At 39.3% G+C, this 19,761-nt stretch overlaps 1 pseudogene; it reads right to left on the reverse strand.

The window, feature by feature from the left end:
- Positions 1 to 299: 299 nt before the first annotated feature.
- The window catches only part of LOC149258119 (sucrose synthase 4-like), a 48,241-nt pseudogene continuing 28,779 nt past the window's right edge, over positions 300 to 19,761 (reverse strand).

Below are 19,761 nucleotides of genomic sequence, written 5' to 3' on the forward strand. Positions count from 1 at the left end.
GTGTTCATGGAGGGGATGGATGTGAGGATGCCTGGGAACTTGGTAGGGACCCTTCTGCTTGTGTTGGGAGGCCCCCTTTCCGCATTGTGTTCCTGCAACCTGCAACAACTTCCAGGGATTAAACTTGTTTTCTTTTTTTTTTTTCTCTGTTCCTTCCTTCTTTTTCTTTCTTGCTTTTCCTGTGGCTTTTCCTATGATGGTTTGCCCTAGGTTTTCTTTCCCTTAGCTTCCTTACCCTTAGTTTTCTTCTCTGCCTCAATATCTTGCTTCCTCACGCTCTGTTTTGGCTTGTGCACTGATCAGAATGGGAATTCTGTATATGGTTTCCTCCCCAGAACGTGGAGGACAATATCCCTCAAGTGTTTGTTCTTTGCAAACCATTCAACCAGTCCTGTCATGTTTTTCACTCTATCGAGTCTTGCCATAGAAAAGATAATGGGCTTTTTATGGTCATTCAAAATACACATGTGTTCAACTGTCTGTTCAGGATTGAACAAGAGTTCCTCAATTGAACCATGTAAAGCAGTAAGACAATGCTGCTTCTCTGTATAAGGGAAATAAATCTGCATGTCTGCTCCAAGAGAAACAATGTTGAATTTGGGATCTGTTAGCGCTTGGAATTCACCTAGGCTGAGATAGACAAACTCTCAAGGCTACATCAAACCATTTCACCTCGTAGCTAGCCCTACGAGGTATGAGAAGGCTCTCTCGGGTCAGATTCGGTAGATCTTTCAATATGATAAGCTGACCAATTAGGGATAAAGATATTAGGCTAGTAAACTGATGAGGGGGTTTGATTTGATGATTTTTTTAGGGGTTTTGGTGGCAATTGGTGGAAGTGCAATTCAGGGTGCGGGGATTGAGCACAGTTTTCACAGGGGGATCTAAGGGGCAAGGTAGGAGTGAGTGCTGATGCCTTAATCTGATGATGAATGATCAGAGATGATAGAGGAGGAGCTAAAGAGGGCAAACACACAATTCGAATCCTCTCTAGATAGTAGAAAACATTAAAATTGAACAAACTAAAAAGCTGAGCATGCTAAAACATGAGTTCAAACTTTACCACTTCATCTGTCCAATTTAGAAGCATAAGAAAGATGTGAAACACATAAACAAACTTACAAAAACATGTAGAGAACACACCATCAACACATCAATCCACAAGAATCCTCAAAGATGTCTGTAAAACCCTGGCTTTCCTGGCCTTAAATTGCAGAAATATATGCACAATATACAATGAAGCTTCCTTCCACAAGAGTCCAACCATGAAAATGAGAAAGAGAGAGCATAATATAGACCATCTAACTCCTTTCCCCACCTCTAGGGGTCGAGCTCAGCTTCCTAGGAGCAGTTTGAACTAATTCTAAACTAAGAACTAGAAAATAGGCAGCCAAACAACTTGCCTCTATTACTTAGCTACCTCATCCATGCATTAATTTTTCACTTTTTACATCATGGAAGCTTCTAGAAGGGTAAAGAGAGATAAAATCTATCAAAGTGCCATGAAAATATTACATTTATCCATCATCTACAAGTAAAAATGGTCAACCATAGTCAAAACAATGTTTTTTGACAAAAAAGGTCAATTCTGGCAAAGCTGGCTCGAATGGTCGCGCCCCTTTGCAGCTACTTTTGAGTGGGTTCCACTGATCCAAATCAGGTGCAAGATGGCACATTGGAAAGCTTGGTCTGTCTACTTTCCATCCCAAGTGGAATTTCTGAATTTGGAGTTGTTTTGCCCCCTCAAAAACCATTTCTCCCAAGGTCACTTTCTGCAACTCAAAAAGTGGGCAGAAAGTCATTTTTTTGATGTATTTTGAGCTTTTGGAGGCTCAAATCTCAAAATCAGGCTTCTCCCAAGTATTGGTAATTTTTCTCCTTGCATGCCCTTTCCAAAAATGCCAAGTTTTCAAAATTCCGAGCAGTCCTCCAAAATGGTCTCACCCGGGGTGAGACCATTCCACGGGAAAAACCTGTAATTTTACCAAAAATTTGCAAAATGCTCCAAAATTCTCAAAATTTTCAGATTTTGATGCTAGATCAAGGCTGATCAGTACCATGATGAGTGAGGGATGCCTCAGCCAAGATGTGGAATGGATTTGTCCTTTTCTTCCTCTTCCGGGCCTCAGACAGCTTCCTTTGGAGAATTTTCATTTTGGCCTTGCAAACATGTAACCTCTATGATGACCACCTTTGCCACCCTTACGAGGCCTCTGCTGTGTCTCAACCTCCGTGGATGATGATCGGTCATCACCTTGCTCATTAGTCTCAGTAGTTGACATGGTATTATTGAGCAAGGTGGAATAAACAAGTCAAAATGACCGCTGCCCTGCCTGCAAAATGCTGTGAAGTATGCTGTTTTCAAGTGGAAACATCATGAGGGACGTGTTAGGAGAGGGAATTTACATATAGGAAAGGGAAAAATATATATAAGCAGGGAATTTTGAAGGAAAACATCACATAATGCTAAACATGTCATTCCATCTCTCACCATTTGCAAATCAATACTTTATTTATGGAAACTGTGTTTTTTAAGCACCAAGGGAAAGGACAATGAAAATCTTCATCATGGAGGGAATGATGTCATGTGAGTTAGGGAGATGAGGGGATATAGGGAATTGGGGTTAGGGAAACAATGAAACCTTTTTAATAATCACTGCCAATCAATTTTCATAACAACAGTTCATTTAAACAGGGGTAGTTTCATTTTTGCATTTGTCATTGGGAATGGAAATTCAATTGCATAAGGAGCTTTGTATGAAGGGAAATGCAATTTGAATTAGGTTTTCATATGGGGAATATATAGGGAAAAAACAGAGTCTTAAGGATGGGGAAGAATACCATGTTAATGCAAAACCCTAATCACAGCAAAACTGGTCTTTTTTGATAGCTATGCAGCTGTACATTTAATGGATTTTTGTCATGACTTTAACATAGCTTGCAACCTTTGACATATACATAGCAAGATGACATTTTTCTTTATTTTTTTATAAGGCTATGCAAATGGCATTTTCACTGTTTTTACAATTCTTGTGTGCATGCCTTGTCATCACTTTCTTTTTGTTTTTTACAATGTTTTTTACTTTGCTGTGTATTAACATATGCAAATTTGCTGTGTAGAGAGTGTAGGGTTTTAATCATGTAGCATGGGGAAAAGGTAGGATTTGTATGGTTAGAAAGAACTAGGGTTTAATAGGATTTAGGGGTAGGGTTTGTATGGTTAATTTGCAAATGAGATCAATAAATATGACATATTAACATATGTGATTAACATGGGAAAATGAAAGGAGGGACATAAGGAAAGAAAATTGCCTTGAAAAACAAACAAACTGTCATAACATATGCTTGCAAAACAACCATCATTCAACCTATCTTCTATTGATTTCTTGCATGAAATTATGACCATAATCCTCCTTTGCAATCATAACACCATCACAAACCACGTGGAGGAGACATACCTTGACAAATTTGAGCGGATTTGGAGAAATTTAACTGTTTGGGTGAGTTTTTGTGCAGGCAGACCAAATGGTCGCGCACCACCCTGGAATGGTCGCGCACCACTGGAATGGTCGCGCCTGACCAAAATTACAAAGGAAAATGGCGCTGGAATGGTCGCGCACCTCCCAGGTGGTCGCGCACACCTGTGGAATGGTCGCGCACCCTCAGAAAGCCCATAATTTGCTGCAAATTGCCCAGATCGCTCTCTTGCTTCTCTCCTTGTAATTTCTTGCTCCCAAATGCACAATGAGGGTCTTCAAAGAGGGAATTTACCTTTATATGCTTTCATTTGAAAAAATTTAACTCAAAAACCCACTTTATAATGTTTCCACTTTGACATTCTTTTTTAACACTGTTTTGGAGTCATTTTGTCCTGAAATTAGCTCTTTGAGGCGTTTGACTTCATTCTTTTTGCGGTTTGACCATCTGATGGACTGTGGCGAAGGAACCAGGGCTGTTGCCAGCACTTTTGCAAACTTTTGAAAATTTCTCTATTTTTGCAAATTTCTCATGACCTTGGACTTAAAAACAGGGTTTTTAAATCCAAGGCATTAAATGACCTGTAGCTGATGAAAATAACAATGAAACCTATGTACAAAATTCCTTCCGGCTTGCTGGGCACTTACTGACCATGACTCATTACCTTGAAATGATTTTGACTCAAAACCCTAGACCTAAGACCATGGGATCTCAAGACAAAAAATAAGAACAAGCATGACTCAATTACATTGTTGTATGACCTGATCCAGCAAAGCCAAGAAGGGAACAAAGACCAGCTCCTCCATTCAGTGTTATGGCATGCCTAGTGGGATGCAAAACTGACACTGATGAGACACCTATAAATGCATATGCAAAGAGTTATTGATCACTGATGGAGGGCTCAAGACCGACACTAACAGGATCAAAAACATCAATTCCATGAACCACACGATAAAGACCAGAAAGGGTGAAAGCAGTGTGGCTCTCATACTGTCCAACATTATCCTCGCTTCCAGCAATCTCTTGACATGTGCTAGTGATAATAAAATCTGCATGATTCATTGCAATTATATCTGCAATAAACTGGCAAGAGAAATGGTATTTTCCTTCATATTTTTTCTAGTATATGTTTGAATCTGGGTATTTGGTCTTCAAAGCATGGGCTATGTTGCACTGAGTGATTCCTTGCCTATGTGAAATCAGAGATGCAACTAAATTTCCATCACTGTAATTGCCAATGATCAAGTCAGGTTGACCTTTTAGCTCTGCCGTTACTTCATTTAATACATCCTCTGAAAATCTCTCCAAGTAAGGCCACACATCAAATCGAGAAACCCATTTCTGCAGAACTCCTTTTTCTGTTCTAAAGGGTACCCGGAGTATCCTTGAATTTTGTGTTCCACCAATTCTTTCAATTCGTTGATTGCATGGAAGAGTGTTTTTTCCAAGCCCACCTCTCTCAGAACTCCAAACTCGATGAAGAAAAGTCTGGGCTTCTCTGCTCCAGAATGCTGTGCCATACTTCCTGTAGAAGACCCCCCGTTTCCTGTAGAATGTTATTCTGCCTTTGAGCGAGCCCGATATGCGGGAGAATTTCGAAAACAGGTAGAAAAACTCAGTGGAGGGCGATAGGTTAATCGATTGTGCACACTTCAGTTGAGGATGTGGAAAGTGCAAATGAACAACAGTTCATGAGTTTCAGCCGAGCCGTCTTTAATTGCTGCATGATTTGTGGTGAGGTGGCAAAAATCTGTGCTGGCCATGCAAACGGAAGTGCTGTCATGAATCATCATGTTTCCTACCTGTGATCACTCCATCAATCACGTTGAAGGTCAAACAGTCACCATTACTTGTTTCCCAATTTCCTCCTGAGATGGCTGAGCGCATGTGTCTTATTCACCCACCGAGCGCTGTTGAACTGGATGAGGGTGGCCAGTTAGCTGGCCACCGATTTTTTTTAATCCCAACCATCTCATTACTCATGCTATTTCCGAATTACATTCATGCAATCAGAGGAATGAGTTTTAGTCACGTACCTGAAGTCAAATGGTTGTTGTGAGGTGCTTTCTGCTGCTGCATGCATTTGTTTTGGTGGTTGCATGATGGCTTGGCTGTTAATTCATGGCTGCTTTCTTGTGTAGGTATCCTCTGGCCGGATCCATGCTGTAGGAGCTGGCTTCACGTTCAGATCTGCACCCTCAAGCTGCTGCTATTGAATTTTCTCAAGACCGAAACTTGTTTTATCCATTGCTCTGGAACGATAGATCGGATCGATCTGAAGCTTGCTGAGCATGTTCCTATCATCATTATGTACCTCCCATAGCAAAATCACGATCAATGGATGCACAGATTTCTATAAAAATCGAAAATGGCTGAAGATTTCAGAGATCAATTTCTCGGAACCCGTGCATTGAAATCGACTGAAACTGCTTGGGTAGGCTACTATCACCCATGTGCATCTCCCCATAAAACAGGTTTTGAAACGGATGCACGGATAGGGAGAAAATGCAAAAATGGCTGATGGTGATGGAGGCTGATTTCCTGGAAACCGTGCACCGGAATTAGCTGAAACTGCTCAGGCATGTTGCCATCACCCCTGTACAATTCCCCGTAATACGATTTTTCAAATGGATGCATGGTTTTCAAGTTAGGGCAAAAACAAATTCTTCTCTATGTATTTTTTTTTCAAAGCATTCTGCAAGTTTTTGCATGGTGAAAAAGAATGAGCTTGGGCTGTGATGCAGGCATGGAGATGATGGAGGAGGAGTTTGAAAATTGTAGGAGGACTTCTGAACCCTTGAGGAAGCTATCATGTTCGCCAAACTACCTTTTTGCAATCCATTTTTAGCTTCTTGTAATTTTCCTGTAGAAAACACAATTTTCATAAAAGAAGCACAATGAGGTGGAAAAAATGATGGAAAAGGGTGAGGAATGGAAACATGGATGCTTGTGGGCATAACCAATAGATTCCAAGCTTTAGATTCCCTTCCAAAATCGAATCTGGCTCGCCTGAAGGTTCTATAGGATGTTTCCTGTAGAAATACAGAACTTCCTGCAGAAGGCACAAAAATTCCTTTGTCTTTGTTTTGAGTGATCCTCCTGACCTGAAACATCCTTGCTGCAACCTGCAATTATTCAATGCAAATTAGGTTTATTTTTATTTTTCTTTTTCTCTTTTTTTTTTTTGAAAAACAACTAGGGCGCCTCATGGAGGTTTTCACCCTAATTGCCTGCTCTGGGCGCCTCCAAGGGAGGTTTTCACCTAGGGATCTTATTCCCTTTTTATTTTCTCTTCTCTACAACCCATTGACCGCCTCATGGAGGTTTTCAATCAATGAGCCAATCTAAGGCGCCTCCGAGGAGGTTCTCACCTTAGATTTTTATTTTCATCTTATTTTCATTTTTTCTTTTTCTTTTTTCTCTTTTTTTTCTACCCTACCCTACTTGAAAAAAACAAAATTCTTTTCAAGTATAAGAATAATTCCAATGGAGCCATGTGCACATCGAGATTAGAGATAAAATGATGTGGCGGCTTGAAATGCATGCTTTGACGGCTATCCAGATCTCAGAGACCAAATGATTTGACTTTGAAGGGATCAAACATAGCTGAGGAAGAGAGTACTGCTGCAACTTAGTGACTGTCTGGAACCATGTCTCAATATAGCTTTGATATCCTTGGTCCTTTTGCTGATCTGGATCATTCTCCATATCTTCTTCTATCATGACCTTCACATCTTCCTCTTTTTGCTGACTTTTCTCTTGACTACATGGAGGGTTTGATGGTAACCATGAGGGAGCTTTCTCGATCTCTGATCCTGATCTCTTCTCTTCATCAAGTGTAGCCCATGGTTCTTTGATCTCCTCTTTTGAATCTTCTTTTGCCTTTGGTCCTTCAATGTTGTCAATATAATCTCTGCTTTGCAACACCCTTCCTGAGCTATGGTGAAGATCATTGAGCTCAAGAGGAGTCATTTGGACATTTTGTGCCTCAGCTTTGCAATTGGGTTGAGCTACTCCATTGTATGGTTTTGGAAATGGTGGTACGGGTAGCTGAGTGGGGGTGTATATTTGAGATGGATGTGGATGGGGTTGTGGTTGGGCAGGCATTTGGGGTTGCCTTGGTGGAGCAGGAGGCGATGGTTGTGAATGAGCAGGTGGTGGAGGAAAAGAAGCGGGAGGAGTGTTGTATCGGGGCCTCCACCCCTGCTGAGGTGCATTCCACTGAGGCTATGGCTGAGCATAAGAGTGAAACGAATGAGCAGCTGGTTGGGCATAATATGGATCTGTGAAGGAACAAGGAGGAGGTGTGAACCAGGAAGGGTGAGCAGGGGGACCCCATGAAGGCATGAAAGTGGCTTGATAGGGGGTCATAATAGGTCTCGGATGTCCCTTGCAGTTCCTGCTCGTAAGATCTAGGTCCATGTGGCCTCCTTTGGTTCATATAATAGAGTGGTTCAACGGTTCCTTTGGCCCTCTGATATGCAGCTTTAATTCCGGGCAAGGAAGGGCACTGGTTTGTAGGATGGTCTCTTTCACAAACAAAACACACTTCTATGGAGTGCAATGGACATTCATTCCTAGGATGCTTTCTAGTGCACCTGGGACAAAAGATGGCCAAAGCCCTCTTGGCTTCCTCTTGCTTCCTTTGGATCTTTAAGGTATCCATTTGCATGGCAAGAAACTGCCTTATATCACTCTTGAAATCTTCCATCTGATTTGCAAATTCATTTTTGGACAAGGTACTGCTCCCAACATTTCTGCTTGTAGCCATTCGCTCCAGAGGAATGGTTTCTTCTTCTTCTTCCCTTGAGGTTCTTCAGATATGTCTTACTGTCCACCTAAGGGTTCTTTAATCACAGCCATCGAAGAAGAGAGAAGGTTGGCTGTGTGAAGCAGTGGGGGTGTTGTGCAATCATTTTTCTGAATTATCTCTACTCCTACAAGGCATGAAAGGAAATCTTTTTGGTTGATTTTTGCCTTTTTTCTTCTTGTACCTGCAAAACTAAAATAGATTGAATTGCAACTAACTATCTTGCTGAAATGAAAATGCGGAATTGAAATGAAAGCAGGAAAGGACTAATCTATTTTGCTCAAATGAAATTGCAGGAATGAAATGCTAGTCTACGCTTGCAGAATTGAAATTGCGGAATTGAAATGCTAATCTATGAAAGCAGGAAATGTCTAATCTACTTTTGCGGAAATGAAATTGCAGAATGGAAATGAAATAAACTACTTAGCAGAAGGTTGTAGTAGAAAATAGAAGAAAAGCAGCAATCACCAATACTCTGACGCTTCCCCGGCAACGACGCCAAAAAGAGTGGTGAGCCCCAGTATTGCAGCAATAATGCTGCAACTCCTAGAACTCCCTTCTTTAATTTTATCAACCCAGTAGTTCGTAACAAACTTGGTAGCGACGGTGCTGTATGCACAAGTACTAGCTCTTGCCGCAGCTGTCACTTGGTCAGCTGGCACGAGTCCGCTAGGAGATTAAGCCAACTTCTATGAGCTCTTAGAAGAAGCTTTTTAACTGATGGACGAAATCTAACTTAAAGAAGGCTAATCTACTTGCAGAAAGAAACTAGAAAGCTTAAAGGAAACGCAAACCCTAGCAAACCCTAATTCTACCAGCTAGTCCTACTGATGCAAAGGAGAGAATGAAAACTACTGAAAGAGATGCCATTACTTCTATGAAGGTGAAATGCATGTGTATAAACTACCTCTATCTGAAGAAAACATCCTTTTGTATTTTTTATTAAGTTGTCAGTTTCATCATGCATATGCTTTCACTGTTCTTTGACTGTGCAGGGATGGATCAAGGAGGAGAAATGCTTGGAAGAGGTCAGGAAGGTTCAGAGAGGGTCTAAGGAGTCCCTAACACCCTTCCAGAGAGTTTCACAGAGTTTGGCTATCAAGAAACCTCATTCGTGAGCTCCTACAGGAAGTCTGCAGGGGTTCTACAGGATGTTCAGAATTTCTACAGGATGTTTAAAAATTGGATTTTGGAGGATGGGTGAGTGAGGGAAGATGCATGAATGGATATGGAGGTAGGATAGGGGTCTGAAGTGGACCAGGGACTGCTGGATGGAGTGGTGAGAAGGTGTCGATGGCTAAATTGGCTCAAAGAAGGCTGAAACAATGATGGAGCAAGAAGGTAGGGTTACGTGGGCAGAAGGACAGGTGTGAGACGAGGAACCTAGCTAGGAGATGGAGCATCTGGCTTTGATGAAGCTTAGGCAGATGAGAGAGTGGTAGAGATTCCCTGCACGGGGTACATTTAACCGAATCAACAAAGTCTTACAAATAATCAAAGTCCTAGCTAATCTAATCTAATTGTCAATAAAACGAATGAACAACAGTTTTATTTGAAAGAGAACCATGTATATCAACTATGCAATGAACCATTTCAGAGATCTGAACACATAACCAACTTCTGCAAATGAAAACAGTACACTAAGGATTTCATGGTAAAGCAAACTAGTGTTTTTGTTTGGGACAGCACGGTTACTTCAATTCCAGCCCCTGATCCAATAAGGAAGAGGTGAAACCAAAAGTGTTTGTTGACCATTTTTTGGAGACTTTTTCCTGTTATTATCCTACCAATCTATTCTAAACACAAGAAGTTACTTTAACCATCAAAATAAATCTAAATAACAAAGCAAGATTTAAATCTAAATAGCAGATTTTATTCTAAGAATGCAGCAAAAACACATAAAGATAAACAAAGGAGGTACTGGGAACTTGAGATGGGCCCAACTCCAAGAGCTACAGCCTCCTAAGAGAGATTTAGATCTGGTGCAAAGCTGGATTCATCTTTATTGAGCAAGAAAAGAAGAGTTACATCAAAAACTGTTCACAATGGAAAGCTTGAAAATGTGCTGAAATGCAAAGCTAATCTACTGACTAAAATCGAACTACAAACCAGCTAACTTCTGCCTACAAAGTGACTAACTACTGGCTAACAAAAAATGACTAACTGAAATGAGGCCCTAATCCCTCTTATTTATACAAATTGAGGACCTAACAGTCCTCCTAAACTTTAGGGACTCGGCTGCCCAAAACTTGCAGTTAACAGCAGTCCTACTTGACTTGCTTGGCTGCCCTTGTGATAATCGATTTGGTGGCCCTTGAACTCCGAGCTGATGGTGGAGAATTCGAGGTAAGGGCCCATAAATGAAGGGGACACCTTCCTACAAATTCTCTTGCTTGTTCTCCCACGAATTTGGCTGCCAAGTGCTCATTAAAACCTTTGATTTTGTCTCCAAATTGACCAAAAAGACTACACAAAGCACACATTAGACTTGTTGGCATAATGACTAACCCAATTCACTCTATTAGCATAAATATAATAAAAAACATGCAATAAACTAATGAGAATGGTGGATTAAGTCAAATTAGGAGGTTGAATGAGCCCATATAATTATCCATTTTTGGGGCTCATCAATCACAAAATTTGTTCTCGAGTTTTGAAAAGTCTTGTAGTTGAGTTTTCCTCATATTCTCACCTTGTATCTGAAATGGGGGGAAACGATAGTCATATACAAGTTTCAAAGATACATCAAGCGAGCCTGAGCCACAACTTGAACCTGTTTCCTGAGCCTACAACCAGAGACAACCATACCTAGATATAGAGTTGTATCTAGACACAGAGAATCCCCTAAGCATGCCTTTGGTTGGTGGCCTTCCTTAAGCCATCATAGGTAGCAGGCCTCTCTTTTCCAGGTTGAAGGTCTCCCCCTCCAAAGCATTAGAGACACGTCCTCTAGTAGAATACTTCAGCTTCTTTCCAGATTTGGAAGAGTCCCAGGAATCGCACCAAGCGTTTTTTTGGTTGGTGGTCTTCCTTAAACCACCATAGGTTGTAGACCTCCCTTTTTTTAGGTTTAAGGTCTCCATATCCAAAGACTTAGGGACACTTCCTCTAGCAAAAGATTTCAGCTTCTTGCCAGATTTAGAAGAGTTCCAGGAACCGCACTATGCGTTCCAGTGTTGGTGGTCATCCTTAAACCACCACTAAATGATACCTCAAGTTCTCCCACCTTATTCTATCATTTAAGAAAGCACATTCAACCTAGTATTGTCATGTATTTTTTCACATTTTCTATTGCAACTCTCTTCTTGGACTCGTATATACCCCTCCGGATTAAGGGAGGGGAATGTTGGACACCTAATCCACTAACGATTATGGTGTGAAAGTTGAACAGTCAAAGGGAGTCCAAGAGGCCACTTGGAATATGAAACCAAGGGTCACTATACTTGTATAAATGTACATAGTTGTGAATAGTAATGTATTTAATGCTTATCTTAATCTGTTGTCCATTATTTTTGCTTATGTTTAATAGACTTGATTCATCCTTCTACAAGTTTTCTATCGGGCTTTTACGCTCTTCTACACTTAGATTAGAAATAATCTTATTGACCTTCTTCATTTTGTGGCTCTGTATGCCACACAACAACCAAAACATATTACTTAAACTTACATATAGTTCAAACATATTAATTTTATAAAGAATTTACAAAGAACTTGCCTTATCTATTTTTTTTGATGTGATATCATTGTGTCGATTAGTATTTTTGTTACTTGACACCTTCTAAGACATTTTTTTTTATTATCAATATACAACATGTACCATTCAATATAGAAGCCATGAAATATATTTCACAAATAAATTAAATAATTTTCAGCCAAAAAGAGCTCTGGTAACTCGTGTGTTTATCCCATTAAACGCACCGGGCGTTTAATTATTCAACATCATTATGGATTTTTTTTAAAATAATTTTAAATTGTAACCATGTGATTTGTAAAGCTAAACACACCACAATGATTTAACGGTGTTATTTGGAAGAGGCGTCAGTGCGTTATATTACACTAGGAGCAACGATGAACAGACTAGATAGAATCGACAATGTTATAATATACCGATGCGTTGTATTACCTAAGGCGTATCAGTGCATTATATTACAGAGGGAGTACCACATAACATATAGTCAGGTTTTTTTTTTTTAAATCGAGAGGGTTGATAGGTTTTGGATATAATTCAATAAGTGATTCCCCTACTTTACATGTCAAACGCCCTATAAATAGTAAATACACAAACTCATTAAATCTAAAATTCCTAAAATGAAAAACCTTAATTGTGAAGTGGTAGAGGAAGTTAAACCCTAAGGTGAAATTTTGCAGGAAAAAGCAAGGGTTTAAGGTAAATATTGATTTTTATTTTATTTTTTCTTTTGTTTTAAATTTTAATTAAATTTGTCCACATGGGGTAGCTCAAGCGGCAAGGGCCATGGAAATGAAGTCTCACCGAACCGGAAGTCTTGGGCTACCTCTCCCCCGTAGAGGGGTACATAATGGACATGTAAATCAGAGAGTCCCGCCCCAGCTTACAAAAAAAAAATTAAATTTTAATAGGAGTAGAGATCATAAAAAAAATTATTAGTAAAATCTTTAGTAATTTTTTTATTATATAGGGTTTTTTAATTTTTATTTTTTTGTCTGAATTGCGAATAAATCTAATAGAAATTGTAAACAAATTTAACAGTAATTTTTTTTTTTTTTTTGCTATTTAGAGTTTTGAATGAATCCCCATGCCTTTCAAATTATGATCTTTCAGTGGTTCCAAAATATTTTGCTGCTCCACAGTACTCCCAGTATGTCTTTCTTGCAAATGATCTCTCTTTTAATAAAACCCTAACAAAGATTGTAAAATTTTTTATTAGTAAAATAAATAATAAAGTTTAAAATTTTTACTAGGCAGTTTTTTAGTGAATCACCATACCTTTCAGTGTTTGATCCTCTGAAGAGTTCTGTTGCTACACAGTGCTCCTCGTATGTCTCTCTTGCAAATCACTCCCTTGAAAATTTGGGTAAAATAATGAAATAGGAAATTAGATTTCGAAAGATCAACTGTCGCTCGTTTTTAAATTTTAAAAAGCAAATTTATTTATTTATTTTTTGCACATTGGTGCATTTATAAGAAAAGTGCATCGACATTTTCGGTGCACCAAATTTTTTCAACACAACTATATCTATATATATATATTCGAAAAGCCCAAATCTGTCTGATTAATTTTTTTAACACAATGGTGTGGTTTCTATTTAAAAGCATCGGTGCTCTAATTATTATAAGAGCACCGAGTTGGTTGAATTCGTTTTTATTTTTTAAAATCCAGAAATAGGTGCGTTGTGGTGTTGCTTTTTTTAAATGTATCGATGTGTTTTTTTACAAGAGCACTGATACGATAACATATTTTTCTTTCAGAATGACAAAAACCATTGCGGCTATTATTTGAAAGTCTCGGTGTTGGTATATTTTAAACGCATCAGTGCACTTTGTTCTGATAAGCACATTAGTAGGGTTTAAAAGCTATGTATTATAAAAGTTCATAATATACATTATAAGAGCACCAAGTTGGTTGAATTTGTTTTTATTTTTTAAAATCCGGAAACATGGGCATACCAGTGTTGTTTTTTTTTAACGCACTGATACGTTTTTGTACAAGAACACCGATATGATAACATTTTTTCTTCTTCAGAATGTCAGAAATAGGTGCTGGTATTATTTAAACACATCGGTGCACTTTGCTCTGATAAGTGCATTAGTATGGTTTAAAAACTATCTGAAATTTTATTTTCACATAAAATGGCATATTAATCTCAAATTATCGTTTAGGATGCATCCCCATGAATTACAGTAGTTCACAACATATATTTTCTAATTAAAGTCACCTTGTTCTTGAAAAATGGTTTGAAAACTATATTGAAATTCAGATTGTGGTTATATGGTTCTCGAGATTAATTTTAGATATGCACACAAAATTTTATTTTTGATTTTTCTCAAATGCAGGGACAAAATCTCAATAATATCAAATGGTCAATTCTTCAAATTTCAGCTCGTTCCATATTGTTGATCAAAGTCCTTCATGGATTTCTCCCTTTCCATTTCCAGTAAGTTCAAATTTTATTTATATTTCGATTATCTAATTATATTTATTTATTTTTAATCCATGTCAATTTGAATAAAAATGTATCCAAATGTATAGGATCCCGATTCAAAATCAAGTTCAGATGCAAAAAATATTCCTCCATTTCAAAAATTTCAGAATCTCTTATTAGGAGTAGCATATCGCAAGCAGTTGGTAGATGAAAATGGTCAACCTCTTCACCCTACCAATTGGAACATGGAATTTTCTATTCGCAATCTTGGATCAATGACGATAATAATTGTTTGGTATAATGTAATTTTAACAAATCAATTGCATTGATGATATTGTACTAATGACGTTCAATATTTGTTGAAATTAGGATTCTATTGATGATGACTGACCCACCTACCATCTTTCAGTGCACCCCACTACAATGTAAACTCGAGAGAAGGTTGCATTAAGAGCAAGAGTCAGATAGGAAGCATAAAAAGAATGGTTGAATCAACCACCTATTCAATTCCCCCTACGTATAAATTCACCAATTAGGAATGACTACAACAATAGTAATTCTTCATCACAAGTTGGCAATGGGGCAAATCAAATAAAGGTTGGTATGGATGATTACTTATAGGATACAACTACCATGGAGGCAATGTTGTTAGATTCATTCCAGAACGATGAGCTAGGGGATGATGCTCGTATCACTGATGCCTTATTCGAAAGCTTGAAATATGCTTCCACCACCCCTCTCTTTGGACTTGGATCCAAGTCAAAGTCTACTTAGTTGGGGACAACAATGTTTTTGTACAACGTGAAAGCAAGATTTGGCATATCGAATGCATGTTTCTCAACAATATTGAGGTAATTTACCTGCATGATCGATCAGGTTCCTTATATTTTGTCACACAATTAAAATTAAAAATGCTCGATTTTATGAATGTTAAATATTGACATTGTACGACAGCGGTCCAAAAAGGAAGTGACTAAGAAAAAGAACTCCAAGATCCGTTGAGCGCGCACAAGTCAGTCTGCTGTGCAGAGCTTGCTGCCTCATTGATCTCACAGACCTCTCTCGGCAGCCTCTCGCTGCTGAGCTTTCTCTGACCATGCACCCCTCTGAGGAGGGCGATCCTCCCTCACCCAACCACCAAGGAACTAAAGAAAATGAAGAAGCATTCACATCCCTGATTGCAGTGAATGGAGCTCCAAGGAACAGGCCAACAATCAACAAATTTGTTAAGAAGCTTGAGGATATACCAGATATCTCTTTCCCACCTGCACTCCCTGGAAGAGCAGCTCTTTCTTTGGAAGAACGCAGACTTGTTGGATAGTTCACAGGGTTATGGCCGACACCTAAATCAGTACAAAAATGGGTTGACAGAAACTAGAATGCAACCACCCAGGGGAAAATAGCAATACGATTTTGTGGAAGGGGGTATTACACTTTTCTTTTCGAATCAAAGGAAGACAAAGATCTGATATTCAGAAATGGATCATACTTCATGGATTCCAGAGGTTTATATTTAAATAGGTGGATGCCATATTTCGATCCAGAAATGGATGTCTCAAGCACAGTCCCAGTTTGGGTCCGATTTCCACACCTTCCACTACATTATTGGGGAGATGATTCAGTCATAGCCATAGGAAATGCAGTGGGAAAGTATATAAACATATGTGAACCAAAGGATAACATGCACACATGTGCCAGAATATGTGTGGAAGTAGATCTTGGAAAAGGTCTTACAGAGGCAATAAAGATCAAGGTCGATCAGTGGATGCACATACAACAACTGGACTATGAGCAGATACCATTCAAATGCAAGGTATGTCATGAGTATGGTCATTTTGCTAATAGGTGTCTAAAAAAAAAAAGAAAATGAAAATGTAGAAGAATAAGAGAACACATGGGAACAAGTAAAAAGGAAGAAACACATCAATAAATAGCGAATACCAACTGCCACCCAACTTCAAGAACCTGTTAGTGCCTAAATCTACCTCAGGCTGAGAAAGGTAGGATCTAGGGTAACATCAAACCAAGCTTAACTTGGTAGCTAGCCCTACCAGGTCGGGAGAGGGCTCTCTCCTGTCAATCTCAGCAAAAATGATCAATGAGGCTTGAGATGACTTGAATGAAGACTAATTTTAGGCTAGGTATTTGTGCAAAAGGGCTTGATTGAATTTGATGATGTTTTGTTGGCTCAAATGGAAAGGTAGTTTTTGGGTCTTGGAATGAGGCTCAGTTTTGCAGAGGTCTCATTGGGGCAAGGTAGGCAAGTGATTTGATACTTCAAATTGAATGAAATGGAAAGATTTAGATAGGTGAGGAGTTGAAGAGGGCAAGAAAACCTCAAGGATCCTCTTCAAACAGCTGAAAACATCAATAACTAAGAAAACCCTAGGTAGAGCACTGCAATTTCAATGGATTCTACCTTTATCCTTGTTTGTTTTAGTTAAGAAGAAGCAAGAGAGATAATGGCATACATAAAACACATATAAACTTACATTTACAGAAGGAAACACAATATCAAAGCAACATGCCACATGAATCCCATAGAGTGCTGCAAACCACTGGTCTATTCCTTAGCCAAAACTGTTGAGAAATGTATACAATGAAACTCCAAGCTTTCTCAAAAGTCCAACCATGCTAATGACTGAAAAAACATAAGATATAGGAAAAAAAAAACTCGTCCTAGCCTCCAGGGTTCGAGCTCATGAGTTTAGGAGCTGTTCTAACTAATTCTAAACTGAAAACTACAAATTAGGCAGTGGAACAACATGCCTCTAAAAACTAGGGAACTAATTCATTCAGTTGCAAACTAACTTTTTATGGATGAATCTACCTCCATGAGTGAAAATTTGACCTAATTACATCAAGATCAATCAATTTACATTAAATTACATCATAAGTTTGACATTAAGAAAGAGAAAAGTCAAATTGTCAAGGAACTAGGCGAAAAACAGAGTATACTTGGTCAAACTGAGCAAAATTTCCCCTATGCGCCACGCTGATTTCCCTATGCGTAGCGCCTGTTTGTAGCCACTTTTGGAGGCCTTCCCGGTGTCCAAATTCGCTCCAAGTGTACTTGTTGGAAAGGTTTGTCTGTCTACTTTCCAACCCAAGTGGAATTTTTGAATTTGGCCTCTATTTGTCTCTCCAAAATTGAGTTATCCCAACACTACTTCCTGTGTGTCAAAATAGGGGCAGTAAGGTCATTTTTTGAGTGTTTTTGACCTTTTTGAGGGCTCAAAACCTGTCAAAATTTCTTGGCCATTGGTAGGAAAGCATATTTTTTCATGCCAAATCCAAAAATTCTAAGTTTTTGTCATTTGGAGGCTCCCATCAAAAGCGAGCGCCAGGTGGTGTGGCGCATAGGGCAAAAAATTCTTGTTTTGGCCCAAAAATTTAAAAAATGCAAAAAGTGTCCCAAATTTCTTGAAATTTGGGCTGAGTGCTCTCCATCAAGTGCTATGTTGGGCCAAGGAAGCCTCAGCCAATATCTGAAGTTTATCTTGCGCTTTTTGCCTCCTCGATCTCTTCTTCAATTTTGCCTTCAAGTTCTTGATTCTAGTTTGGCACACCATATTCCTTGACAAATAATGAAATGCCATGTTTCTCAACATATTCTTCTCATTGATGGATTTCTCCAACATCCTCTCTAAGTGGATATTAGCTCTTTCAAGCCATGATTCGCGATCGGCATTGATTTCTTGCTCAAGTGATGTGAGCTTCACCTTCCTCCTTTTGGCAACTTGGCGGTTTTCTTGTATGTTTTGCAACTCCATAATCACTTGCTGATCCTCAAGTTGCTTGTTTCTTTGCTCCAGGTACTTTATTATCCACTCGGCTCTTTCCAAGTTGAGGGACAAAGCATTGATGTCCGCCTGTTGCTCTTGGATGACTTCCTTGAGCTTTGAGCTTTGTGGGCCCAAATCCGTGTCATCGTCCTGAATGAGAATGAAATCGGTCTCCTGCTCACCTGAAGGCCCCTCATCATGCAATGGCCTCTTGCCCTTGTCCTGAACCTGCTGTGTTGATGAAGGAAGTGAGACCCCTTCCACCCGGGTGGAGATAATACTCGCTTTGCTGCTGCAAACAACCGTCTAGTGCCCTTTTGATATGTGACAAATACACTAGTGGTCTGTGTCTCATGACCTTCTTGCTGATGTGAAGGTCCACTTGTCTCATGAAAAGCCTTTGGAGGTCCCTGAGGAGCTGTGAAGAACTCACGAGAAATGAAATCTTCCCATGTGATGCCCTGCAAACCAAGCTGATGCATGACCACAATCTTAATGAGAGCAAAATGATATATATTGTTAACTGCTGCTGAGGGGTCTTTTGTTGTACTAGTGTGGTCATCTTCTCAATATTTCGACACATGAAGTAGGGGAGATTCATCATTCTCACCCTGGTAAAGTGCATCAACAACCTGATATGATAAGCATATAGGCGAGAAAACTGGCTCTCACAGCTGAAATATTTCATTATCAGTTTCATCAAGGGAGCATATGCGTCTTTCAGGTACCGAAAGGGAAACACTCTGCTGAGTTGTCTCAAATAACTGGGCTTGATGTATGGTTCATAGTGTTCCCTGTCAATCTGCTGCCTTTTATTCCACTGCTCTCCGATATTAGGAATGCCGGTTGCTAGAGAAATAGACTCCGGTGTCAAGGTAAATGTCACACCAGCTAGAGTGGTTTGGCCATTATGTAGATGAAGCACAAATAACCAGGCTAACTCATGATGATATTGGACTCTAGCAACCATCTTACAAAACTGATAACAAGATTGGTGTTGGAAGCATGTAATAGCAAGAGGGCAGGCTTACAGCTCCGTAAGTGAAGTAGGCTCCTCTCTTATATGTTTGCCACCCCTGTGAAGTCTCTTTGGTGCATGTACTTCTATAGGAGAGTCACTGTGTGTCTCTTCTTCTAGGTCATATGAAGGATCAGACTCCATTTTTGCTAGTGGGTGTGTTTTCTTGATGAGTAGTAGGAGATTTATGGTGCTTTTAATTTTCTGCCACCAAGGGAAAAGTATATGATGGACTGTGGAGGGAGAGAGTATGAGGGATTTTGGGACTGTTAGGACAGGGTTTTGTTTGGGAACAGGGGATTAGGGAGTGATATGTAAGCTTTAGGGACAATAATTAGGGTTTGGGGATTTATAGTTAGGATTTGGGAAAATGGGAATTGGGGATAGGGATGACTGAATATGGGAGTTAGGGAATGGGTGGATAAGCTGAGAAAATGAATGAAGGAATGAAAAAGTGAGGGAGTGGTAGAATAGACTTGGCAGCAAAATGACAAGTACAAACCCTAGGAAATATTTTTTGAGAAATGACAAGGAAGTAGGGTTTGATT

This window comes from Pinus tabuliformis, chromosome 6, assembly GCF_031772625.1.
Source record: "Pinus tabuliformis cultivar Carrire ecotype Pingquan chromosome 6, CPIR1, whole genome shotgun sequence".
NCBI lineage: Eukaryota > Viridiplantae > Streptophyta > Pinopsida > Pinales > Pinaceae > Pinus > Pinus tabuliformis.